The sequence below is a fragment of the Schistocerca cancellata genome, chromosome 7 (assembly GCF_023864275.1).
Source record: "Schistocerca cancellata isolate TAMUIC-IGC-003103 chromosome 7, iqSchCanc2.1, whole genome shotgun sequence".
In the NCBI taxonomy this organism is placed as follows: Eukaryota; Metazoa; Arthropoda; class Insecta; order Orthoptera; family Acrididae; genus Schistocerca; species Schistocerca cancellata.
In genome coordinates this window covers 161,139,118-161,165,262 of record NC_064632.1, presented here as the reverse complement: position 1 = coordinate 161,165,262, position 26,145 = coordinate 161,139,118, and positions in this window count along the sequence as shown.

The window sequence follows — 26,145 nt, the reverse complement described above, 5'->3', positions numbered from 1 at the left end:
ATCTGGCCTCTAAGCTTCGACCACAACGTATCTGGAAGCATTAGGAACAAATATACGAGAATGTGCGTGCAACACAGCATTGTATGGCAGTGAATAATGGCCTTTGGGAACACAGGACACAGAAGAAATGTGGTAATAAAGAGGGACGTTTAACACAACGTGAACTGACGAGATAAGGAATGAGATGGTTCCTCGCAGAACTGGTGAGAAATGTAATTTGCAGAAAATATTGTCAAGAAGCAGCTCGTGGCTGATGCGACAAGTTTAAGACATCACAGAATAACAGACGGTACTAGAGGGAGCTATAGAGGTTCAACAGTTCAGGATAAAGCAGAGATTAGAAGATATCCAACAAATAACTCAGGACGTAATGTTAGTGTGCTAATCAGAGATGAACGGGTTTACACAGGACAGGAGTCGAAGACTGATCAATCGAGAAAAAAAAATTTAAAAAAAAAAGAGTGTTAAGACAGGCCCGTCATTCCAATGGCGAAGAAGTAAATTCGATTTCAACACAAATGGACACTCTGAAACTTGGTTCAGAAAAACACACTGAGGAAATGTGTTCACTATCGGAGAAAGTAGCCGAACTTTCGGATCAGGTCACTAACTTATCTACAAAGGTAGATGATGATCTGAATGACACAAGACCCATAGCCTTCACTGACACAGAAGAGTATGAACAAATTAGAAAATTCAAACAAAATCAAAATCAAAATCAAATCAATACACAGTACAAAAGTGAAATCCGGGAAGTACAAGATCAGTTGACGCAGGTAATACAAGAATTACATATTTCAGAGGACACTCGTGCTCCAGTACGGGAAGAGGGACATAGAAATACGGAACAACCACGAAATAATAATACAGGACACTTCGGAAATTATGAAAGAAATTGGCAAGGCGCATTGGATTTTGAGATGGAACCGCCGAAACGAAGTAACAATGAGCGATGTGCGGCTCGCCGACATGATGATTTTGATTATAACCCTTTGTTTCCTGACATAAGAAAAAATGTACTTTTTAACATTTTCTTTGCAGAATTTATGCTATTGTGGCCTCAAATGACGGTAGGATTTTTTGTAAAATTTTATTTTATTTTTCACAACTTTTTTCTCTCCTGGTACTCACAAGTACCGTCAGACTCCATGGACAGAATCACAACATGCGCAGAAAAATGCTCCAATTTTTATAAGTTGTACTTTATTCCACATAAATATTTTAACATTAGAAAATTAATTAACAGAAATATGATATTTCTGAATTTTTTTAAATTTCACATAGATTTAATCTAGAGCAACTACACAATACATAGTAACTTAGCTATACATTTTTGACAGTATATACGTATCACATATTTAGTGATACCTCATGAAATAGTAGGAAACAGTTCTTTTTCTCATTGCAACACAAATACACTTTACATGTACCACATTGTGAATGTGCTCTCAACTGAATTTTGTTTTTCACACAAATTTCGCATCGTCCTCTTTTACAACTGAACACTACAAAATGGTTTCCTCTGTTGCCAAGACGTACATCCTTCGGAACAGAAAAGTTATCCTTCCTTCTCTTTGGGAGAGTTATTTCATCTTTAACAGAGTTTCTCTTTTTGAGATTTGGCACTTGCTGTTCATTCATTAGCCGTAGTGCCACAGCACGCCTGAATTCCAGCAGTGGCAGTGCCCCATGTAGATCACTGAAAATGACATAAGCATTGACAAAAGCAATTTCTATTGCTCCCCAGAAGAGATGGTGCCACCATTTCTTTGATCGCTTGTCAAGACCATAAGTTGAACGTAATCTGTCTGCATGATCCACACCACCCATGTTTTTATTGTAATCACATACAATAACTGGACATGGTATAGTCATACTAGTTCCATCTTTCTGTTTTCTTGTCACTACGCTCTGTTCAGTGCCATGGAAGTTTGACGTAAAATACACTACTTTATTTTCCTTCCATTGAAATACTGTTAGGTCTAAAGATGACTCTCTGTGATTTGATTTAGACATTTTTCTTTAGGTAAATTGCCTGGCAAACCTTTCCTGTTTGTTCTAATTGCTCCACAGGCATATGTATTTACCGATTTCTATGTGAGAAAAAGTGGACAGAACAACTAGTGAGAGGTAACGCATTGTTGCTACAATAAAGTGTTCACACAACCTGACGGTACTAATAAGTCCGCCTTATATTTTCCACTTTATCTCATTCACATGTAACGTAATGCTTCAAACTATTATGAAAAAACAAAGAAGATAAGTACGTACAATGGAAAACTCAACGGAAGTTTCAATAAATTGCGCACAAATTCAGGCAACACCATGGAAACAAGCACATACAATCTTCTGTTTTCACAGCAGCGCGCGAAAAACAATTTCAAGCTCTGACCGCCAGAGAGGTCTATGTATTGCACAATAACATCTATGAAACAGTAGAGCAGAGTTACTGTTATGTACCGACAGGCTCTCAGATCACGAAACTGCACCACGAGAAAATAATGAGAGTCAAAACTTACTGGTACTTTTAAGTACCGTCAGGCAACAAAGGGATAAGCTGTTCATTACTACACGTAAATTCAAAACGTTTAAGAATTCTGCCAACGACATTCATCCACAAGCGTGGCTCCATCAATTCTCTCATTGTTTTCCTCCCAACTGGTCATTGGAGCACAGATTAGAATTTATGTGTGACTACTTGGAGAATGAACCAGCTGCAAGAATGCGATCGGTCATTCACGATTGTCACAGTGAAGGAGAATTTAACCATGCGTTCCTCTCAGCATATTGGTCTCAAGCTACACAAGACCGAGTAAAACACAGCATCATAATGATGAAACGTTTCGAACAATCTGAATTTTCCAGTCTTATGAAATATTTAGAAGACATGTTGCATAAGAATCAGTATCTTTCAAACCCATACAGCCCCTCAGAACTCATCCGCATTTGCTTAATGAAACTGCCTGAAAATTTACGACATATTATTTTAGCAGGACGTTGCAAAGACGACATTGAAGCTTTTCAGGGACTGCTACAAGAACTGGAAATTGACACTGACAATCGCGGAACGCGAAAACAGGAGCACAACAATTACAGGTCACATCTGTCACAATTCCGCGATGACAGAAATAATACACGACAAGGCTATTCTTATAACGTAAATCGTGACCAAAACAGACACCACCCGTATGACAACCGTTGGCAGAGTAGTAATAATTACAGGGAAAGATCACCTCTCTGTGGTAATGACTATCACAGAGACAATCAGAGAAACAGACAATATGGGAACCAAAATAATTATTATCAAGGTAGACAGAATAACTTTAGACGCAATGGTCCAGCGCGCAGTTACGATTCAGGGAGAAATTCTCCACCACGTGACCGACAAGAAAGAAACTATGGAATCTACCGACATGACGACAGACGATATGATCGTAACGACAGACCTGAACTGCATCAGAACTGGCGGGATTTAAACAGAGCAGGACCCTCTCGTCACGGTGAATTTGTAGAAGTTAGGTCTCCAAATCCCAATAACGACGCGCGCCAACAAAGAGACAATAGGCAATGACTCACACCGCTGGCAGCCACAAAACGTACTTATGAAACTGACGACGCAGCTGCCGTAGCTAGTAATTACGTCAAAATGGAAGACATTAGGGACATCTCACTCCAGGAACACGACATAAAACATAACAACATTGCATATCCTGTGATTCACATTACTGTAAATGACGTAAAATTTACGGCAGTTCTTGACTCTGGCAGTCCCATTTCAGTAATTAGTGAAACAGCTTTTAGCAAGTGCAACAAATCGAACGATTGCCCCACTCTTCCGTTACGTAACATTAAATTACAAGGTGCAATCATTGGAAAAAGTGTAGATGTACGCCAACAAACCAACTTAGAATTCTTTTGTCAAAGCCACTGCTTCTCTATGAACTTCCTTACTGTTCCATTATTGTCGACAGAAATTATATTGGGAGTAGACTTTCTGAATGAATACAAAGCAATCTTAAACTTTCACGATGCTGAAATAAGTTTAGAGAAAGAAGGTAAGTCCATAACTTTGAAATTTGAAGATTGGCTCTCAAACCATGACGAGGAAATTAATCGGCTTTACCTTCTGTTAGACAACAGTTCGGAATTTTCTACGGAACTAGACACTAACAATCACTCTGCAAGTACTGACAGGGATGACATCGACGGAATATTTGAAATTAATGAGTTAATTCAGAATAAAATTCAAACAATTGAGAATTGTAATGACACTGATAGGCAAGACCTTTTTGAGATTTTACAAGCACATTCCACAGTTTTTACTCACAAAACAGGAACAATCAAAGGATTTCAATACCAATTTCGTGTTGGTGAGCATACTAAATTTTGTGTTAGACCATACGTAATTCCGGCGCATTATAGGGACCGTGTTAGAACAGAAATACAATCTATGCTTAATGAGGGCATTATTGAGCCTGCAGTAAGTTCATACAACAACCCATTACATGTTGTTGAGAAGAAAAATGGATCGATCAGGCTTGTTTTAGATTCGAGACAAATCAATACTATCATCATTCCTCAAACAGACAGGCCGCAGACGATGGAAGAACTTCTTCAAAATTTTAATGGTGTAAAAGTGTTGTCTTCCATTGATCTCAGATCCAGCTTTTATCAGATCGAACTTCATCCAGAATGTAGAAAATACACAGCTTTCCTTTGTTTCGGCGTTTGTTATCAGTTTCGGAAACCTCCTTTTGGTTTGAACATTTCTTCAGCAGCATTCATTCGTGGACTAAATTCCATATTACCTGATTCTTAAAACGTCACATCACCTTATATGTGGACGATATTCTAATAGCAGAAGCTTCATGGGAACAACATAATCGCATCCTCAACAGTTTGTTACGTATTTTTGCAGAATCTGGAATTACAGTTAACTTGGAAAAGTCTGAATTCGGTAGGACAAAGGTGAAGTTTTTGGGACATATTATTTCTTCTGAAGGCATTCAGCCGGATCCGGAAAAGTTAGAAGCAATCAGACCAATTCCAGTTCCATCCACAAAAAACAAGTCCGCAGTTTTGTAGGTCTCGTAAATTTTTACCGTCGTTTTCTGAATATGCAAATTCTTGTTACACCAAAACTTTGTTCTCTCACTGGAAAAAATACTATTTGGAACTGGGACGAACAAGCACAGTTGGAATTCATTTCTTCGAAAGAATCGCTACTTAACGCGCCAATACTAGCTCATCCAGATCTGTCACAAGATTTCTGCCTTAGCACGGATTCTTCTAAAGTCGGTCTTGGTGCCCATTTATTTCAAGAAGCCACTGAAAATAACATTACTGCTCAGAAAACCATTGCTTTTGCTAGCCGAGTGCTAACAAAATCTGAAAAAAATTATTCCGTTACTGAATTAGAAGCTTTAGCTATCGTTTGGGCATTTAACAAATTCTGTTTCTTTCTTTCTGGTAAGCACGTAAAAGTATACAGTGATCATCGTGCATTACAATTTCTTATGTCTTCAAAATTAAATCATGACAGGTTAAAACGTTGGGCATTGTTTCTGCAAGAATTCCGCTTCACAATAGTCCACATTCCCGGCAAGGAGAACATTGTTGCAGACGCGCTGTCACGCGCACCGGCTGGGCTTGAGAAAAGTAAAGCAGAAGGCAACCTCGAAAAAAATTTCAGTATCGTTTACATTCAGAAAATCGCCTTTGAAAATTTTATCACCACATCTTTAAAGGACATTGCTCATGAACAAGATAAAGATCCGATTTGGAAAGACATCAAAAGTAAATGGCATGAAAAGACACACACACACAGATTCGGCATTATTATCTGGTGAGAAACAACATACTGTTCAAACGCTGCACTGTTCATGACAAGCTATGGGTTCTTTGTATTCCAGATGATTTTATTAATAAGCTCATTTGGTACATTCATCTCAGCTACGCACATTTTGGCCCACGAAAATGTTATCATATTCTTCGAACGACTTGTTATTTTAACAATATGGAAAAGCGAATTCGAAGAGTCTTGTCTATTTGTAAACTTTGTCAAAAGGCGAAACCATCTACTATCTCACATCGTGCTCCGTTGTTTCCTATTATTCCTTCTAAATTAAAAGAATTTGCTGCTGTTGATCTCTTGGGACCCCTTGTCAGAACATCGAATCGATTTTCGTACGTTCTAGTCGCTGTTGAACTTACTTCAAAATTTGTTTCTTTCACTCCGTTACGTAAAGCCACTGGACGGTCTGTGTCCAACACCTTTGTTAAAAATTTCTTACGTGAAGTTGGCCACATTGCTAAAGACATTTCAGATAACGGACCGCAATTCAGATCTGCTGTTTGGTCACGCATGCTTCGGAATCATAAAATCAAACCTGTTTTTATTTCATTGTACTCACCACATTGTAACCCGTCTGAACGGACTATGAAAGAAATCAATAAGCTTTGCAGACTTTATTGTCACAGAAAGCATCAGCATTGGGACAGATATTTACACTTATTTCAAAACGTGCTGAATGAAATGCCTCATGACTCCACTGCTTTACCACCTACTCTTGTACTGAAGAATGAAGAAGCACCGAACAGAATCAGAGAGCTTGTACCTTTCCCGAATACACGTAAACTTCGACACAAAGACATAATTGATTTGGCTCTTAAAAATATCAAATCTGCAGCAATCAAAAGGAGAAAACTACACGGTAAAGCAAATGCAAGGAAATTATATATTGGTCAGAAAGTTCTCATTAAAGCTCATTCATTGTCACATAAGAAGAAACACTTAGTCACAAATTCTTTCTAGTTTACAATGGACCTTACAGAATCCGACGTATACCACATGATAATTGCGTTGAAGTTGAAACTCTGCGTACTAGGAAGAGTAAAGGTTTACACCACATTTCACATGTAAAACCGTTTATTGAAAGATAATCTGCTTTTTAACTTTGTCTTTGCCATAAAACGTTTCACTTCACATTTCCAGTATGCATTGTCACACTTAGAAACTGTTATCATGCAACAATGTTTGAAGTTAAATATCCAGTCAAGAACCAAGAGAACTTATTTAAACAGAAATTACGAATGCATTGTTATTGTGAACAGATGTCACAGTGTTATTGTGTGTGTGCACTCTTGCTTGTTAGTTGCACGATTACGTAACGACTATAAGGCTCACATACTTAGAACATTTACCAGTACTGCTAATGAGATTCTAATGCAACATTTTGGTTTACTTGAAAATACATTCTGGATTTAAGGTACTTTCTGTGAGATACCAGATGAGACAATGGTTAGTTTATGTGACAGCTACACGATTTTATCACGGCGCTACTAATGAGTGACAATTTACAATGTTGCTTTTGCGGTGTATCTGTTTCATATCTGCACAGTTTTTCTGAATTATTCTGGAAAGTAAAACATGTTTTAGTAGTAACTTTGTGGTATAGCTACAATGAGACAGCCTTTTCCATAGCACAACAATACGTTACAGCACAGTACTTTCATCATCACAACAAGAAGCGTAATAACTAAGATATCTATACGCAAAGCATTTCACTTTTGTTTATCATGAGGTAAGTACATTGGCTTCTGCAGAACTTAGCTTTCGGAGGAAAATAACTATGACACTTCCACAGAGATTATCTTACAACAAGACGCACATTTAGCGCTACAGGACACGCATTTGAGTGCTTAATTTTGTGCTTAAACCATTTATTTTTCAAGATTTTTGAAATACAAAGAAAGTTTTCTGTGATACATCTCATTCCATTGCTGTGATCTGTAACACCTGAGGGTATAATTACATTAATCCTCAGGGGGGTACATGCTTACTTTGTGTATCATGTGTTTGGCAAGCACAAGGAGCCCTAGGTAATATGGTATTTGCTTATACAACTTTACACATCGGTACCATATTTCTCTAATACATAAATTACACAGCTATCTGATCATTTAACTGAGAGAGACAAACTTTTTTATTACGTCAGTGACACATGTTTACGCAATTACAGAGTTGGATTACTTCACACTTACGAAATTGTATTTTGTCTGTACTGTGTGAACTGTTCATATTTTTTCGGAACCATTGTGATACTATGAGAGCTTTGAATGATGTATTTGGTATGAGATCATGATTTTTAAAGTACGTTTGAGGTAGATGACACTACTGAAATGCGCAGAGAATTTTCTTTAGGTTTTGAAATTATTGCAGAAAGCTACGACGTTTTTGAGATTTGACTGAGGTGTTATGATGTTATTATTACGATGACTATGTGTATTATGCTGTTGAGGTATGTTTATGATCAATAAGCTGATGCTGTATGAGGAATCTGATTATGCTACGTATTTATTATGGTGAAATATTGAAGAAGTGTCGACGAATAAGGTAAGGAATAATGAGTAGTGGTTAGGGACTCTGGTTTGTGAAAAAGGTTGTTGGAAACCAAGAATCGTACTTTAAGAGTTATGAAATGTGTGTAAATGCGTGAATGTATCAAAATGCCGGCGAAAATTTTTTGGACACTTATATTTATAGGATTTTGTTTCTACAGATTTGTAACGCAAATTCTTGACCTGTGAAATATTTTTATGAGACTGTCACTGTAGCGGAAACTGCTGTCGTAAATATTTCAGTAAGAAAGTAAAGTGACCACCTGCACGTAATGTGTCGTGGGCACCCAGCTGTGTCAGACGCCTGGAGAACAAGCCATTAGGGTGTGCCTTTTCGGAAGCACAGGTAGAAAAAAAAAAGGGAGGCCATTATCCTCGCTATTGACATTTCCTTGTTGAAAGCATACTGTGCAGCTCGTAATTTATGATATTTACTGAAATGCCTAATGAAACGATGAAAAACATTTCACAGCTATTGTCTTGCTAGTTGAGAAAAATGCCATATGGCTTGCTCTATGTATTTATTTACACATTTTGTGTAATATCAAGTTTCTAGCTGCACTGCAGCATTGGTTAAAATAGAATTTTATTGATGTACTAATATAAATATTTTCTGTCTACAGATCCAGTAAATACAAATTTTGTAATACATTTCCCAAAAATGGGGGAGCACAAAGACATTTCACAGGAACTGCATACATAATTTCCTTTTCAACTACTTGGTAATTTTTTTTTGGTAGAGTAAGTTTTTGTGATGCATCACTCTAGTGTTAAGATGTAACGTAAGTATTAAACATGGCCATTTTTACTGTAATATTTTTTCTGCTTGAGCTTTGTCATGTATAGATATAAGTTTTATATTTTTTATATTTGCTCCTGCTGTTTGCCAGGCATAGTGCTACTGAATTTTAATTTGTCTTACTTTTCTAAGCTAGTTTTACTACTGATTTATTTTTCTTGTTTGCCTCACAGTGCCTTATCTTAGTTGTAATATTGTTGCTTCACCAATTTCCATTTTTTTGTGATTGCTGTTTGTGTTAATTGTTTTGTGCTGCTGCATTGCCTCGTCCCTTAGTTTATCATCTGAGCTCAGTAGATTTAAGTTAGCTTACGAGGGGGTAGACTATAAGAGAATGAGTTATGATGAATTGGAAGAAATGCATTGAGAAGCTATACGAAAAAGGTTTGACCAAAAAAGTAGTGTACAGTGGAGAAAAACTATTTTTGAAAGAGGATATGAACAGAATACAGAAAGCATGCTTGGATAGGATTTTTTCGTGGAAACAAAGGTTGAAATAAGATGAAAGATCTATGGAATGAAGTTTTGGGTTGGACTGCAGTACCAAATGTTACACTGAAAACGAACCCTGTCCTTTCCTTTTGTGTTATCCCACTATGTGTTTGTGTACCCTTGTGTATATGTTTTCTTCCTGTCTCTGTGTAGTTTCATAGAATTTTTTATTCTTTTAATATTAAGCTACATTCACTATGATGAGGAATACTGTTCTCCTCAAATATAATTGGCATTAATAATATGTTATTTACCTTGTAAATATGCTTAGCCATTATTTATTCTGTTTTGTTTTAATGCTCATCTGTGAAGTTGATGTTTCGAAAGTTATTCTGATCTTTTATGTATGTACGCATGTCATAATTCCTGTAACACTGATGTATATGTTATTTCGATTCTTTTGTAAAGCTTGTACTACAAATGTTATCTGTATTGTTATATTCTTTAATGATGTATTTTGTACCTTTGTAATTGTATTCTTATGTTATAAAATTGTAATTGACACCAGTTCATCATATTATTAACATGTAAGTTACATTTCACCACACACATTTCTGTTGGTCATAGTATATGGACAATATGTGAGAAGTAGGGACTGTTAGCGTTTGCACGTGTGTTAATTCAGCAAGGGACTGGATAACAGCATTGCTGGTTTTAAGGACAATTCCAAAAACTTTGTGAGTGCACAAGTGGTGGTTATGGACTTACTATATTAACTCTATGTAAGTTGGCTGTTTATATTTTCTTTATGTAAGTAGGCTGTTTATGTTTTCTTTCTGTAAGTAGGCTGCTTATGTTTTCTTTATGTAAGTAGGCTGTTTATGTTTTATTTATGTAAGTAGGCTGTTTATGTTTTCTTATTGGCAACGTTACATAGCGCTCTATATGAAAATCACTGGCTGTGCTGTGTGCAGTCTGTGGCTAGTTTGCATTGTTGTCTGCCATTGTAGTGTTGGGCAGTGGCAGCTGGATGTGAACAGCGCGTAGCGTTGCGCAGTTGGAGGTGAGCCGCCAGCAGTGGTGGATGTGGGGAGAGAGATGGCGGAGTTTTGAAGTTTATTAGACTGGAGGTCATGAACTGCTATATATATTGTAACTATTAAGGTAAATACATTGTTTGTTCTCTATTAAAATCTTTCATTTGCTAACTATCCCTATCAGTAGTTAGTGCCTTCTGTAGTTTGAATCTTTTATTTAGCTGGCAGTAGTGGCGCTCGTTGTATTGCAGTAGTTCGAGTAATGAAGATTTTTGTGGTAAGTGATTTGTGAAAGGTATAGTTTAATGTTTGTCAGGACCATTCTTTTGTAGGGATTTTTGATAGTCAAATTGCGTTGCGCTAAAATTATTGTGTGTCAGTTTAAGTACAGTCGTGTATAAATTGTTCTAAGTAGACGTTTCACATCCATAATAGCGAAATAGGACTAACCATGCGGTACGCCAGGAAATGACATGTTTCACGCGTACGAAAAAAGACAGTCGTAGATGCTGTCGCTGACTGCCGAATAATTCCTCTTTGTGGTAGCGGTGTGCTTATGGCCGGAGATGCGCAAAATAATTTATTAAAAGTATTTAAATTCAAAATGCAAATACTTGGTCAATTTTTCTATTTCAAATGTAAATAAAAATGGTTTTAAATAAAAGTATTTAAATGGAAAATAACTCATTTTCAAAATACTTTTATTCAAACAAAGTACCAGTAGTTTGTGAACATATTACCTACCCTTATTTCACTGATTTTAACGCCAGTAACTGTTCAAATATTTCGTCTTTCATATTCCTTCCATCTGGCCTCATTATCGTTCCATCAAAGGAAAATAGTTCAACAAGAGCAAAAATTGAAAACAGAAGACAGTCGGCACAAAATATTCGTAACTGTGGCTCCATGACACGAATATAACTAGGGGGCATGGCGATTATTTCTCGCGTACGTGCTGTAGACAGACAATATCTGTTATGATATTGCATGGGGGCTTAATTATTTTTTTTTTTTTGCAAATAATTTTACTGTCTGTCCGGTTACGCAGCCTCGTAACCGGCTGGCCCTGACTGGTATTAGTACGCTATCTGACTGCATAGAACAACAACAAAGAACGAAAGAAAACTTCCGTTAACACAATTAATTAATTAAGTCCCCAGCAACTATAAAACCTACAAAACAACAAAACAAAAATGTAACTGTTCTGTGTGTGGAAGTGTGATTCAACGTACATATCTGGCACGGTACTTCCTCAATAAGACAAGATATTTTAAACACCATTTATACTGAAGTAATTAAAAAAAACCAGAAATACTATAATTGCACATAGAAACCAGAAATACAGACTAATACATGAACACGAGCCAGATGCTTTGTTGCCTGAACCTGTGACCAAGAGGCATTATTGTTTAAGACATTGAAATAATAAAAAAAAGGAATTTTTTACCTTCATATATATTCACGAAAAGTACACTCTAGTCCATCAAAGCAATATGACAACATCTGAACAAGCACTCTCCATGGGATATTCTCAACAACGACACGCTACTGCAACATCTCCACAAGCACTCTCTACCACCGCTTCTCGACAAGAACTCTCCACGACGACTTCACGACAAGCAATGCCTACCACCGCTTCTGAACAACTACTGCCTGTGGAGGCGGCTGAATAATACTCTTTGGCGCAATCTCTGGCGCTGTGACTCAGTGTAGCCACCTTTCAATATACGCCTTCCACATCGCTGGCAACGGGTTCTACACAACACTTGTGACTACTTTGAAGGTCAGTAACAGGTGCAAACATGTAACTCTTTTTGTATCGGCTGTGAATAAATAGTTGCCACTATTTAAGTTCCAACCCTCATATTAAGCTTCAGAAACTCAGAGTGCACTATAAAGACCATAAAACAGACTCGAGCAGTGGTGGGTATTACAGCTACTATAAATTCAAAATTTTGAACACAATTTCACTTCTTACCAAACGACTATCCATAAAGGTGGAATTTTATTTTCGATTAGGTTATTAGAAATAACTATATTGTGATATTTAACAATTAGATACTTAGTTAAAAGCTCTACACTAATCTAACAGACGAAAAGGTAAAGCTGTTTCTCAAGTATTCCATAGAATAGGTACTGTTTACCAAGGTACAACTATCATTGTCACATCGAATGTAGTCTCTTAGTGTTGTCCATGGGTGAATTCGTGACCTCACAAAAATGCGATACTGACCTCATTCCCTCCTTCCTTCGCTTCCTTTCGATATCACTAGGATATCACTAGGCAGTATATCATTTCGGTACGTTTTAAATTACACTAACGATAATGTTAAACACATAATGTGTACTGGAATCGTACTACCCTTTCTTAGCATTAGGTTCATAGCCATGACAGGTCTACCTTTCATGCTTATTGCGCCATTTGTATCCGACATGGAACTAAAAAATGATTCACGAAATGAATGAAAAATATGAAGAGAAGTATTTTGCATTTGTAAGACACAAAATAGCTATATGTTAAGAAATTCAAAGAAACCAGAAAGTGCTTTTGAGAACACGTATTTCAAATGCAAAATAAAAATAAGTATTTTGCATATTGTGTTTGCATTTCAAACGTACGTATTTCACGTAATTCACATCTCTGCTTATGGGGTGCTAGTTGCTGGCGAGCGTTCCACAGGGTGCTGTCCGCGGTCCCTGCTAGACATCAAAGCCACGCGCGCTCAAAGCCACACTCCGCCACTAAAACACGGCAGTGGGGGCAGGAGCAGCGGGCTGGTAATGGGACACCGGACAGTCTCCCCGCACCAGCCGACAACAAACCTACTGCCGTATCCGTCTGGAGACAGCACGCACGCGGAAATGCTGTTGCTGCAGCAAAACCCGAGCAGAAAATACGCAGTCTGAAGTGTCGTAAGAGCACTGTAATAACTCTTCACGTAGCACTGCTCGAGAGCTACAACTCCCTTGCGAACTGTGCATTAATTATCACACTGTAAGCAGCCTGGTGTGTTATGGCCGGTACACCCACCATTCACGTTAATGTGACCACCATGTATGTTCGACGTCATCGCGCCTTAACCACTCAGACAGTAGGTAGCAGTACTTGCAGTGGAGGGCGTATAGACTTAAGCGCCCACGAATCTAGTATAGGCATGCGCATTCAAATACAGGGATATGTAAACAGGTAGCATACGGCGCTGCGGTCGGCAACGCCTATATAGGCCTATATAGTTGATAGATCGGTTACTGTAGCTACAAAGGCAGGTTATCTAGATTTAAGTGTAACTTCCTGGCAGATTAAAACTGTATGCCGGACCGAGACTCGAACTCGGAACATTTGCCTTCCGCGGGCAAGTTCTCTACCAACTGAGCTACCCAAGCACGACTCACGCCACGTCCTCACAGCTTTACTTCTGCCAGTACCTCGTCTCCTACGTTCCAAACTTTACAGAAGCTCTCCTGCGAACCTTGCAGAACTACCACTCCTGTAAGAAAGGATATTGCGGAGACATGGCTTAGCCACAGCCTTGGGGATGTTTCCAGACTGAGATATTCACTCTGCAGCGAAGTGTGCGCTGATGTGAAACTTCCTGGCAGATTAAAACTGTGTGCCGGACTGAGACTGAAAGTTTCGCAGGAGAGCTTCTGTAAAGTTTGGAAGGTAGGAGACGAGGTACTGGCAGAAGTAAAGCTGTTAGGACGGGGCATGAGTCGAGCTTGGGTAGCTCAGTTGGTAGAGCACTTGCCCGCGAAAGGCAAAGGTCCTCAGTTCGAGTCTCAGTCCGGCACACAGTTTTAATCTGCCAGGAAGTTTCATATCAGCGCACACTTCGTTGCAGAGTGAAAATCTCATACTAGATTTAAGTGAGTTTCAACGTGGTGTCATAGTCGGCGCACGAGCGATGGGACACAGCATCTCCGAGGTAGCGATGAAGTGGGGAATTTCACGTACGACCATTTCACGATTATACCGAGATTGTCAGGAATCCGGAAAAATATCAGATCTCCGACATCGCTGCGGCCGGAGAAAGATCCTGCAAGAACGGGACCAACGACGATTGAAGGGAATCGTTCAACGTAACAGAACCGCAGCACTTCCACAAATTGCTGTAGATTTAAATGCTAGGCCATCAACGTGCGAACCATTCAACGAAACATCATCGATAGGGGCTTCCGGAGCCGAAGGTCCACACGTGATGACTGCACCACACAAAGCTTTACGCCTTGCCTGGGCCCTTCAACACAGATATTGGACTGTTGATGACTGGAAACACGTTTCCTGGTCGGACGAGTCTCGTTTCAAATTGTATCGAGTGGATGGATATGTATGGGCATGGAAACAACCTCATGTCAGCAGAGGACTGTTCACGCTGGTGGAGGCTCTGTAATGGTGTGGGGTGTCTGCATATCACTCCATGGGACTCCTCGTACGTCTAGATACGACTTTGAAAGATGACACATACGTAAGCATCCTGTCTGATCACTTGCATCCCTTCATGTCCGATATGCATACCGACAGACTTCGGCAATTCCAGCAACGTGCTGTTCAGAAGAGATCTCCACCCCATCGTACTCTTACGCATTTATGGACAGCCCTGCAGGATCCATGGTGTCGATTCCCTTCAGCACTACTTCAGACATTAGCCGAGTCCATGTCACGGCACTTATCCGTGCTCGCTGGGATCCTCCACGATCTCACGTCCGTCAGCCGTCGTAATTTAATTTATTATTTACTACAGAAATTGATTGGTAATGGTGATAATTAAATGCTTTTGTGAAGTTCTCTTTGTAATGTTGATGCATTAATTGGTTCTGAAAGCGGTGCTGATATTCAAGACAATAAAAGCGGGTTAAAAGCTGTGAGCTATCTGGGGAAGTTAACCTTGCATTACTGAGCAACTGTTTCACCAGGTATCCAGTCTAGCTTACCAAATTCCCAACCAAACTAACATTACTTATAATCTTTTAGTACTCATCTTACGATAACCGGGGATATATATATATATATATATAAAGACAATTTAAATAAAAAGAAATAAATCAGTTTATATTTCGACATTTATTGTAACATTGATGATTGTTCCGTTAAAATTTCAGCATATTAAACTTGATTCATAACTAAACTGGTGCCTTATTTAGGATTGTGAAAATGTGAGTTTGTAATCTTATGGAACACATCAAATATGGAACCAAGATTGGGAGACTGCATACAACACTGCATTCATAAAATAACACACAAAGAACGTTGAAACATATGCAAGACGAAATTAACCACAACCAACCGATTCAATTTTCACCCATGAATTTACGTTCGTAGTGCAATCCTGTTCGTCATGAAATTACCACACACTGGTATACTAAATTCATTCAAACTCTCTGTGAAATGTTCCCGAAAAGAATAGCTGAGGGCTACTTTGATGATTACACTACATGCTTCACGTGGTCAACTTGGTTTACACAAAGAGTGTAACTCCACAATAATTTTGATAATTAAAATAAATTACATCGAAACACAAATTACAAAAGAAAAACCTCGAACTGGTTACTATCGTCTTACTATTAACCTGATGGGTCAAACAATTGTAAAAGCACGTGGTACTGGTCTCACAAAGTACACCCCACGTGGGTTGAACATCAAGAAAAGTTGCTATATTGAAAAATATTGTCAAGACGAGACGTTATAATCTCACGCACGTTCGCATTTAAGATTGATGATCTTAGTTAGGGTTACGGATCATCCACATGTGGTTCCACTTTACTCAGAAAGTAGTGACAAAGCAACTACTGGAAGATATTCTGAACTTCACACTCGAATTACACTGCGTTGCAATTTAAGATAACATTAGATATTTTAGATCTAAACCTGAAATAAAGGTGATTAAATTTTCAGTTAGGCTGAACTTAAGAAATCCATTGTCCTACGGACTTATCAGAGACGCGCTTAGCCAGAGATCTTACCACTTCAGACGCTCGCCGCAGACAGACTGGCCTGGGCCCCTACCGAGGGTGCTTAACAGATACAAACGGAAGTGGCCAGAGAGGTAGCTTCCTATACCAACATGACAAGGGACGGACAGGACCATACTAAGAATAGAAACTTCTTTGCTTTTAGAAAGCGTAGCTACCTGTTCCGACGTTGGTCCTACTGTTCTCTAGCAGACAGGCTTGTCTGCTACCATCAAGCATGCAACTAGAAAAACATTTGCTCATTCATCCTTTCACACAAAAGGGAAAGTGGATGACAGTCTTATCATATACAGTATACAGGGTGTTACAAAAAGGTACGGCCAAACTTTCAGGAAACATTCCTCACACACAAATAAAGAAAAGATGTTATGTGGACATGTGTCCGGAAACGCTTAATTTCCATGTCTGAGCTCATTTTAGTTTCGTTCTTCCACCTACGCTCAATGGAGCACGTTATCATGATTTCATACGGGATACTCTCCTTGTGCTGCTAGAACATGTGCCTTTACAAGTACGACACAACATGTGGTTCATGCATGATGGAGCTCCTGCACATTTCAGTTGAGATGTTCGTACGCTTCTGAACAACAGATTCGGTGACCGATGGATTGGTAGAGGCGGACCAATTCCATGGCCTCCACGCTCTCCTGACCTCAACCCTCTTGACTTTCATTTATGAGGGCATTTGAAAGCTCTTGTCTACGCAACCCCGGTACCAAATGTAAAGACTCTTCGTGCTCGTATTGCGGACAACTGTGACACAATACGCCATTCTCCAGGGCTGCATCAGCGCATCAGGGATTCCATGCGACAGAGGGTGGATGCATGCATGCTCGATGACGGAGGACATTTTGAACATTTCCTATAACAAAGTGTTTGAAGTAACGCTGGTACGTTCTGTTGCTGTGTGTTTCCATTCCATGGTTAATGTGATTTGAAGAGAAGTAATAAAATGAGCTCTAACATGGACAGTAAACGTTTCCGGACACATACCCACATAACATATTTTCTTTCTTTGTGTGTGAGGAATGTTTCCTGAAAGTTTGGCCGTACCTTTTTGTAACACCCTGTCTAAAAGAAAGCGGACGTAGGTTCCGTATGCGACTGTGTGACATGAAATACATATAAACTGTGTTTTAAAGTGCAGTAGTGTGACAGATCGTTCTTGAGTATGTGCAAAAGTAACACTTTCCACTGCTCAGTCTCCTCCCAGATAGTCAGAAACACCACAGTAAATTTAGAAGAGGAATGTATGCCGTAAATGACAATAGATTTAAGAAATTAACATGAAAAGAATCCAACAGAGACCTTTCATCTTTTATAACAATATTAATCTTCAGTGAAAATTATTTGTTACGTTAATGATCGTTAGACTCGCTGAATCTTAAAACATGAGCATATAAGTTGAACAATGGAATAAACTTTTAATATTAATTTCCTCGGCTAGTCGCTTCACTTTAAAGCATAAAATCTTTAGTTATTAATTACAATTGCGGCCCACACACGCGCGAGAGTATTTTTTCTTACCTCCGTTAACCATTGCATTGTAGTCTGAGTCCTGGCTCTGGCTCTCGGCTGTTGTACTGAAAATAAGAATCTTAAAGTTACATATTTTCTTCAACGTCGGGTGACTGTGGAGAAAAACGTATGTTATGTTAATAGCGGGCGATTTTTTAGCTTCCGCTAATTTTGATAAGTTAATATCGCCACGTAATGGCGTCGTTTGCTGCATCGGCAGCTGCAATTGTTGCACTGTAAATTACTCGAATGCAGGTTAATTCAAGGAAGGCGGCCATGAAATCGGGGATCACCTCTTACAAATAATACAATAATATTAAATCTATATATTATCTGCTTAATTAGGACAAATATGCTTACATTTGCGAGCACTCGCAAGATGTCTGTCTACACGCAACCAAGACAAGAGAAGAAGTAAAAGTGAAGACAACTAAAAAATTAACAAAAGAGCGCATCTTGTCGTTTGTTTATATCGTTTTGTTTCGAGTGCATCTTTGCCCTCGAACCTTACACAGAGAAACTGTAAGTAAGTGTTTAGGTTTTTATGTTGGTAACGTCACGTAGCGCTCTGTATGAAAATCACTGACTGTGCTGTGTGCCGTCTGTGGCTGATTTGCATTGTTAGAATATTTGCTATTGTAGTGTTGGGCAGTTGAATGTGAACAGCACATAGCGTTGCGCAGTTGGAGGTGAGCCGCCAGCAGTGGTGGATGTGGGGGGAGAGATGGCAGAATTTTGAGAGCGGACCATCTGGACGTGTGTCCATCAGAAAGAGTAAATTTGTAATACTGTATATCATGAACTGATATGTATGATGACTTGAATGTTAAGGTAAATACGTAGTTTGTTCTCTATCAAAATCTTTCATTTGCTAACTATGCCTATCAGTAGTTAGTGCCTTCAGTAGTTAGAATCTTATTTAGCTGGCAGTATTGGCGGTCGCTGTATTGCAGTAGCTCGAGTAACGAAGATTTTTGTGAGATAAGTGATTCCTGAAAGGTACAGTTTATTGTTAGTCAGGGCCATTCTTTTGTAGGGATTATTTTAAGTCAAATTGCACTGCGAAAAAAAAAAAATATTGTGTGTCAGTTTAGTGATGATCAGAATAAGTAAAGAGAGAAATGTCTGAGTACGTTGAGTTTTGCTGGAAATCAAATAACGTAAGATGTTTATCAGCACAGTAATTCATTAATTTTTCTAAGGAGATGTTTCAAAATTATTACAATTTTACTGAGTATTAAAAAATGGTTCAAATGACTGAGCACTATGGCACTTAACTTCTGAGGTCATCAGTCCCCTAGAACTTAGAACTACTTAAACCTAACTAACCTAAGGACATCACACACATCCATGCCCGAGGCAGGATTCGAACATGGACCGCGCGATTCCAGACTGTAGCGCCTAGAACCGCTCGGCCACCCCGGCCGGCCGTGTCACTGTCGTTAAAGTACACCGTTCACGGCAAAATGCCGCTACCAAAACCGGCGCGCAGCAACTGTGATGCACAATGGGCCAAAGGTGGTAGTGGTGAACGACGGCTGAGGACATGTGTAAAGGCGAATAGACGTCTAACAGCTGAACAACTGACCACCCAGATGAACCAAGCGGCTACCTACAGTGTCTGCTCAACGACCGTTCAGCGAACATTCCCGCGTATGGTGCCTGGTTCACGCACCCATGCTGATTGCTGTTCATTGGCTACGAAGGCTAGAAACTGCACACCAGCACTGCAAATGAACGTCCACTAAGTAGCGACAGGTGGCCGGGTGATGCCATCATTTTGGAAAGCACAGTGGATCAGCACAAATAAGCATCTATCATTTGGGACTATGTCCACCACTTCGTGCAGTTTATTTTTCCTCGGCACGATGGCATCTACCAACAGGACAATGCAACGTGTCACACAGGTCAAAGTGTACGCGCTAGGTTCGAACACCACCAGGATGACTTTACCGTACTCCCCTGGTCACCATACTTCCCACATTTAAGCCCCATCTGTGGGGCTGTACGTGCGACGCATCCTTAACCGAAAAACCTAGTGCAGCTGGCCGCTGTACAGGAGTTGGTACTCGCGCAACCTCACTGACTCCCTTCGAGACTTTTGCGCAGCGCTCCTTACTGCGAAGTTGGTTACTCAGGGTCTTGACAGGTTGTCACAGTAATGTGACTGGAAAGTGAGTACTTCAGTCTCTTGCGCTTTGTACACCGTATGTCACAGGTTCCAAATAGCGACTTTCTTCACTTCTTGAAACTAAACTACTGGCCATTAAAATTGCTACACCACGAAGATGACGTGCTACAGACGCGAAATTTAACCAACAGGAAGAAGATGCTGCGATATGCAAATGATTAGCTTTTCAGAGCATTCACACAAGGTTGGCGCCGGTGGCGACGCCTACAATGTGCTGACATGAGGAAAGTTTACAACCGATTTCTCATACACACAGCAGCTGACCGGCGTTGCCTAGTGAAACGTTGTTGTGATGCCTCGTGTAAGGAGGAGAAATGCGTACCACCACGTTTCCGACTTTGATAAAGGTCGCATTGTAGCCTATCACGATCGCGGTTTATCGTTTCGCGACATTGCTGCTCGCGTTGGTTGAGATCCAATGACTGTTAGCAGAATATGGAATCGGTGGGTTCAGAAGGGCAATACGGAACGCCGTGCTGCATCCCAACGGCCTCGTATCACTATCAGTCGAGATGACAGGCATCTTATCCGCATGGCTGTAACGGATCGTGCAGCCACGTCTCGATCCCTGAATCAACAGATGGGGACGTTTGCAAGACAACAACCATTTGCACGAACAGTTCGACGACGTTTGCAGCAGAATGGTTTATCAGCTCGGAGACCATGGCTGTGGTTACCCTTGACGCTGCATTACACACAGGAGCGCCTGCGGTGGTGTACTCAACGACGAACCTGGGTGCACGAAAGGCAAAACGTAATTTTTTCGGATGAATCCAGGTTCTGTTTACAGCATCGTGATGGTGGCATCCGTGTTTGGCGACATCGCGGTGACTGCACATTGGAAACGTGTATTCGTCATCGCCATACTGGCGTATCACCCGGCGTGATGGTATGGGGTGCCATTGGTTACACGTCTCGGTCACCTCTTGTTCGCATTGACGGCACATTGAACAATGGACGTTACACTTCAAATGTATTACGACCTGTGGCTCTACCCTTTATTCGATCCCTGCGAAACCCTACATTTCAGCAGGATAATGCACGACCGCATGTTGCAGGTCGTGTACGGGCCTTTCTGGATACAGAAAATGTTCGACTGCTGCCCTCGCCAGCACATTCTCCAGATCTCTCACCAATTGAAAACGTCTGGTCAATGGTGGTCGAGCAACTGGCTCGTCACAATACGCCAGTGACTACTCTTGATGAACGGTGATATCGTGTTGAAGCTGCGTGGACTGTTGTGCCTGTACACGCCATCCAAGCTTTGTTTGACTCAATGCCCAGGCGTATCAAGGCCGTTATTACGGCCAGAGATGGTTGTTCTGGGTACTGATTTCTCAGGATATATGCATCCAAATTGCTTGAAAATGTAATCACATGTCAGTTCTAGTATAATATATTTGACCAATAAATACCCGTTTATCATCTACATTTCTTCTTGGCGTAGTAATTTTAATGGCCAATAGTGTATAACATATTCGCCCAAACCGACTAAAATATGCAGTATTTCTTGATTTCCAAAAAAATTTGATTCTCCACCACACCTGATTTCACTAAAAAAAAGTATAATCATATCGCGTATTAATTGAGTTTAGCTTTCTTGATAGGAAAGACGTAGTATGTTATCTTCAATGGAGAGATACCTGACCGATGTAGAAGTAATCTTACGTGTGTCCCAATGAAGTGTCTTGGACCCCATTGCTGTTCATGTTGTATATTAATTATCTGACAAACAATATCAGTAGTACCCTCACACTATTTCCGGATGGTGCAGTCACCTATAGTGGAGTACTGTCTGGAAAAAGATGCGCAAATATCCAATCAGACGTTGATCGATAACATTTTAAACTGGGGCAAATATTGGCAAATTGCTGTAAATGTTCAGTAATATAAAACTACGCTCTTCACAAAATGCCCAAGTTATTACTCTATGGCAACAGTATCGACGAGTCACAATAGGAATTGCTCAAATAATACAACTACCTAAATGTAACAGTTCGTATAGGTATGAATTGGTATGATCACGTAATCTCACCCTTATGTTAGTAGACTGCTTACAATGAGTCCCATCTTCGAATACTGCTCATGGTTGTGCGACCCACACTACCAAAAAATGCTGAACGTTTTATTTATGGTTCCATAATTCGCCCGCTCAGTCTGGAACCGCGCGACTGCTACGGTCGCAGGTTCGAATCCTGCCTCGAGCATGGATGTGTGATGTCCTTAGGTTAGTTAGGTTTAATTAGTTCTAAAGTTCTAGGGGACTGATGACCACAGATGTTAAGTCCCATAATGCTCAATACATCAGAAAAACACAATACGCATTTAATAGAACACGAAGTGAGTACTTCATGCATATACATATACATATAATGTTACATTTGTAATTGTTACATAATGAAATAATAGTACACTCATATGATATAATGTACGTGATTACTTCGCTGTATTGCGTTCAATATACAGGCTGTTCGCTTTAACTAAAAACATTGAAATATATCGAAAACTACGCATCGAATCAAAAAAGTTATAATTCCAACTTGTACGTCTTGGATGGGAACGTCCAATATAACAGACTCAACCCTCCACCCAACCCCGTATATTATTGCAGACTACGTTTCTACGGAACAATCTGCACTCATGGTCATAAATTAAGGATAGCGCTGATACATGGTGAAACAATGCTCTGGTGGGCGGTTTGCGTGTTTAAATCACCTCGGGGTACGACCATACGATGCATTTGACCTGCGGTCGTCGCATGGTGGCGCTGGCAGCAGTCCACATACGCAGAGGTGTGTTGGTGCATGTCAGGGTACGGTGCAGCGAGTAAGTGTCCAGACGTTTTCAGTCGTGCTAATGGTGACTGTGTGTTGAAAATGGCTCAAGGAACACATATTGATGACGTTACGAGGGGTAGAATACCAGGGCGACTGGAGACTGGTCAAACACAGCAGGTCGTAGCACGTGTGCCACAAAGTGTGATCAAGATTATGGCAAGGATTCCAGCAGACAGGTAGCGTGTCCAGGCGCTACAGTACCGGACGTCCACAGTGTACACCAGCACAAGAAGACCGATATCTCACCATCAGGGCCTGCAAACGACCACGAAGTACAGCAGGTAGCCTTGCTCGGGATCTTGCCGCAGCCACTGGAACAATTGTCTCCAGACACACAGTCTACAGACGACCGAGCAAACATGGTTATTCGCCCGGAGACTTGCAACGTGCATTCCACTGAGCCCTGGTCACAGGAGAGCCCGTAAAGCCTGGTGTCAAAAACACAGTACATGGTCATTGGAACAGTGGTCCCAGGTTATGTTCACGGACGAGTCCTGGTATAGTCTGAACAGCTATTCTCGCCGGGTTTTCATTTGGCGTGAACCAGGAACCAGATACCAACCCTTTAATGTCCTTGAAAGGGACTGGTATGGAGATCGTGGTTTGGTGGTGTGGGGTGAAATTATGATTGGTGCACGTACACCCCTGCATCTCTTTGACAGAGGAACTGTAACAGGTCAGATGTATCGGGACGTCATTTTGCACCAGTATGTCCGCCTTTTCAGGGATGCAGTGGGTCCCGCCTTCCTCCTGTTGGATAATAATTCACGGCCCCACCGAGCTGCTATAGTGGAGGAGTACCTTAAAACAGAAGATATCAGGCGAATGGAGTGGCTATCGCTGCACGTCTTCAAACCCCTACGACACTTCAGGAGCTCCGACAGGCACTGGTGCAAGAATGGGAGGCTATATCCCAGCAGCTGGTCGACCACCGGATCCAGAGTATGCCAACCTGTTGTGCGGCCTGTGTAGGTGTGCATGGTGATCATATCCTATATTGATGTCGGGGTACATGCGCAGGAAAAGAGAGGTGTTTTGTAGCACATGTGTTTCGGAACGGTTTTCACGACTTATCACCAATACCGTGGACTTAAATATCTGTGTCGTGTGTGTTCCGTATGTGCCTATGCTATTAGCTCCAGTTTTGTGTAGGGCCACGTTGTGTAGCACCACATTCTGCCATTATCCTTAATTTATGAGCATGAGTATACATACGTTTTGCCTGAAGCATTTTCTTCGTTTCGCCACAGATGGCGCTGTAATCGTAGGGAAGGAATACAAAATGGTGATTTACGAAACGCTACTCAATGGCCCTTTAATATCCAACCGCCATGCTGCGAGGGTAGGACAGGCCAGTATTTCATAACTTCTAGTTGGAAATCCCATTCGCAACGTTGTATTCCTCCGACATATCTAAAAACCGTCGGCACACGGACCGTGCATCCGAACGTTGAGCGTTGAGCGTGCCGAGTTTCTGACGTCATAGCGTGGAATAGCACGTTCGGGAGTCTTTCCGAACGTGCGGAGCAATATCTGGCACGTCAGATATTCTGAGCGTGCGTCTGACCGTTGACCAATGAGATGGCAAACGCCATCTACGTCACACGCACGCCGCTTCCCTTCAGTACAGAGTTATGAGGCACCATTTTGGCATTCATTTCAAGCCTATATGTAAATATGCCGTTTCTGAACACCAGTAAATTGAGAATCACTGGAAAACCCGTTGTTAGTTCTGTGATTCGTTTCAATAACATAATGAGAAACATCATATTCGTGGCAAAAGAATTATTGTAACTTGCGTATTATGAGAGTAGGTTATTTTAAGGCAGCGACACACTGAACATTCACCCAAAACGCATTGTTCTTGGTACAATTTGTTATAATTAAATTTCAATTAGTGACATAATTTTCTACGATTAACGATTTTATGACGGGGTAATATACTATGATTAAGTACACGCAGCATGGTGTTGATTTAGCCAGTTCCGTTTCTGCCGCGCTCGCGAGTGGCCGCTGTTAACCGTTGCAATGCACTTCAGTGTTTACATCGCTGTTCTTGTGCTTCGCCGAGTGCCGTCCGTCCGTTAATCTCCGTGTTCGTTCCTGTTCCTTGTGATCTGATCGCTCTTTCTGGTCTTGCTGCTGCTACTTGGAATTTCGGTTGTTTAACCGAAATTGCTTCGCTGGATTAACCATGGCTACAAACCTCAGGAAGAATACTCTGGTATCTGCTTTTGACAAGGAATCCCGTCCTGTTCAGCCGACATCCCTGGAAATAGATGACTGGATTACACAGGTAATTGGTCTAAATTCTGAAACCGTCCATACCTGGCAACTGGATCAGGAAAAATACTGTGTTTTTGTCAAGTTAATCAGAGCTTCGACTGTTGATAAAGTGTTACGAAAGTGGGGCTATGAAGTAGATTTTGTGCATAGAAATGGTTATAAAAGTAAGGTTTCCATCTATAGAGCGGACATTCATTACAAAACCGTTCGTGTCTTGAATCTCCCCATTGAAATTGAAAATGGTAAGATTAAGGAAGCTCTTTTAAACTACGGAGACGTTAAATCAATTGCAAATGAAAGATGGTCGCCTCGCTTTAAACTGCAGTGTTTTAACGGGGTCCGCTGTGTAGAGATGGACGTTAAGACGAATATTCCGTCTCACATAACTGTTTGTGGGTATAAGGCACAAATTGTTTATACAGGGCAGGAAGCTACATGTCATATATGTAACGAAACCGGCCACTTCAGACAGGAATGTCCGCGGCGAGCTGTCGTGCTTAAAAGTAATTTGATACAGCGTCAGAAGCTTACCTTAAATGATCTGTTACCAAAGAATAGCCCGGAACAACTGGTTGAGGATGTTAACGCAGCGGGACAAGCTGATGTCTCCCTTCACGATAACAGTCAATTTCCCCCGTTAACAACAAAAGGAAACCCCGTTGCCACTACTCGTGA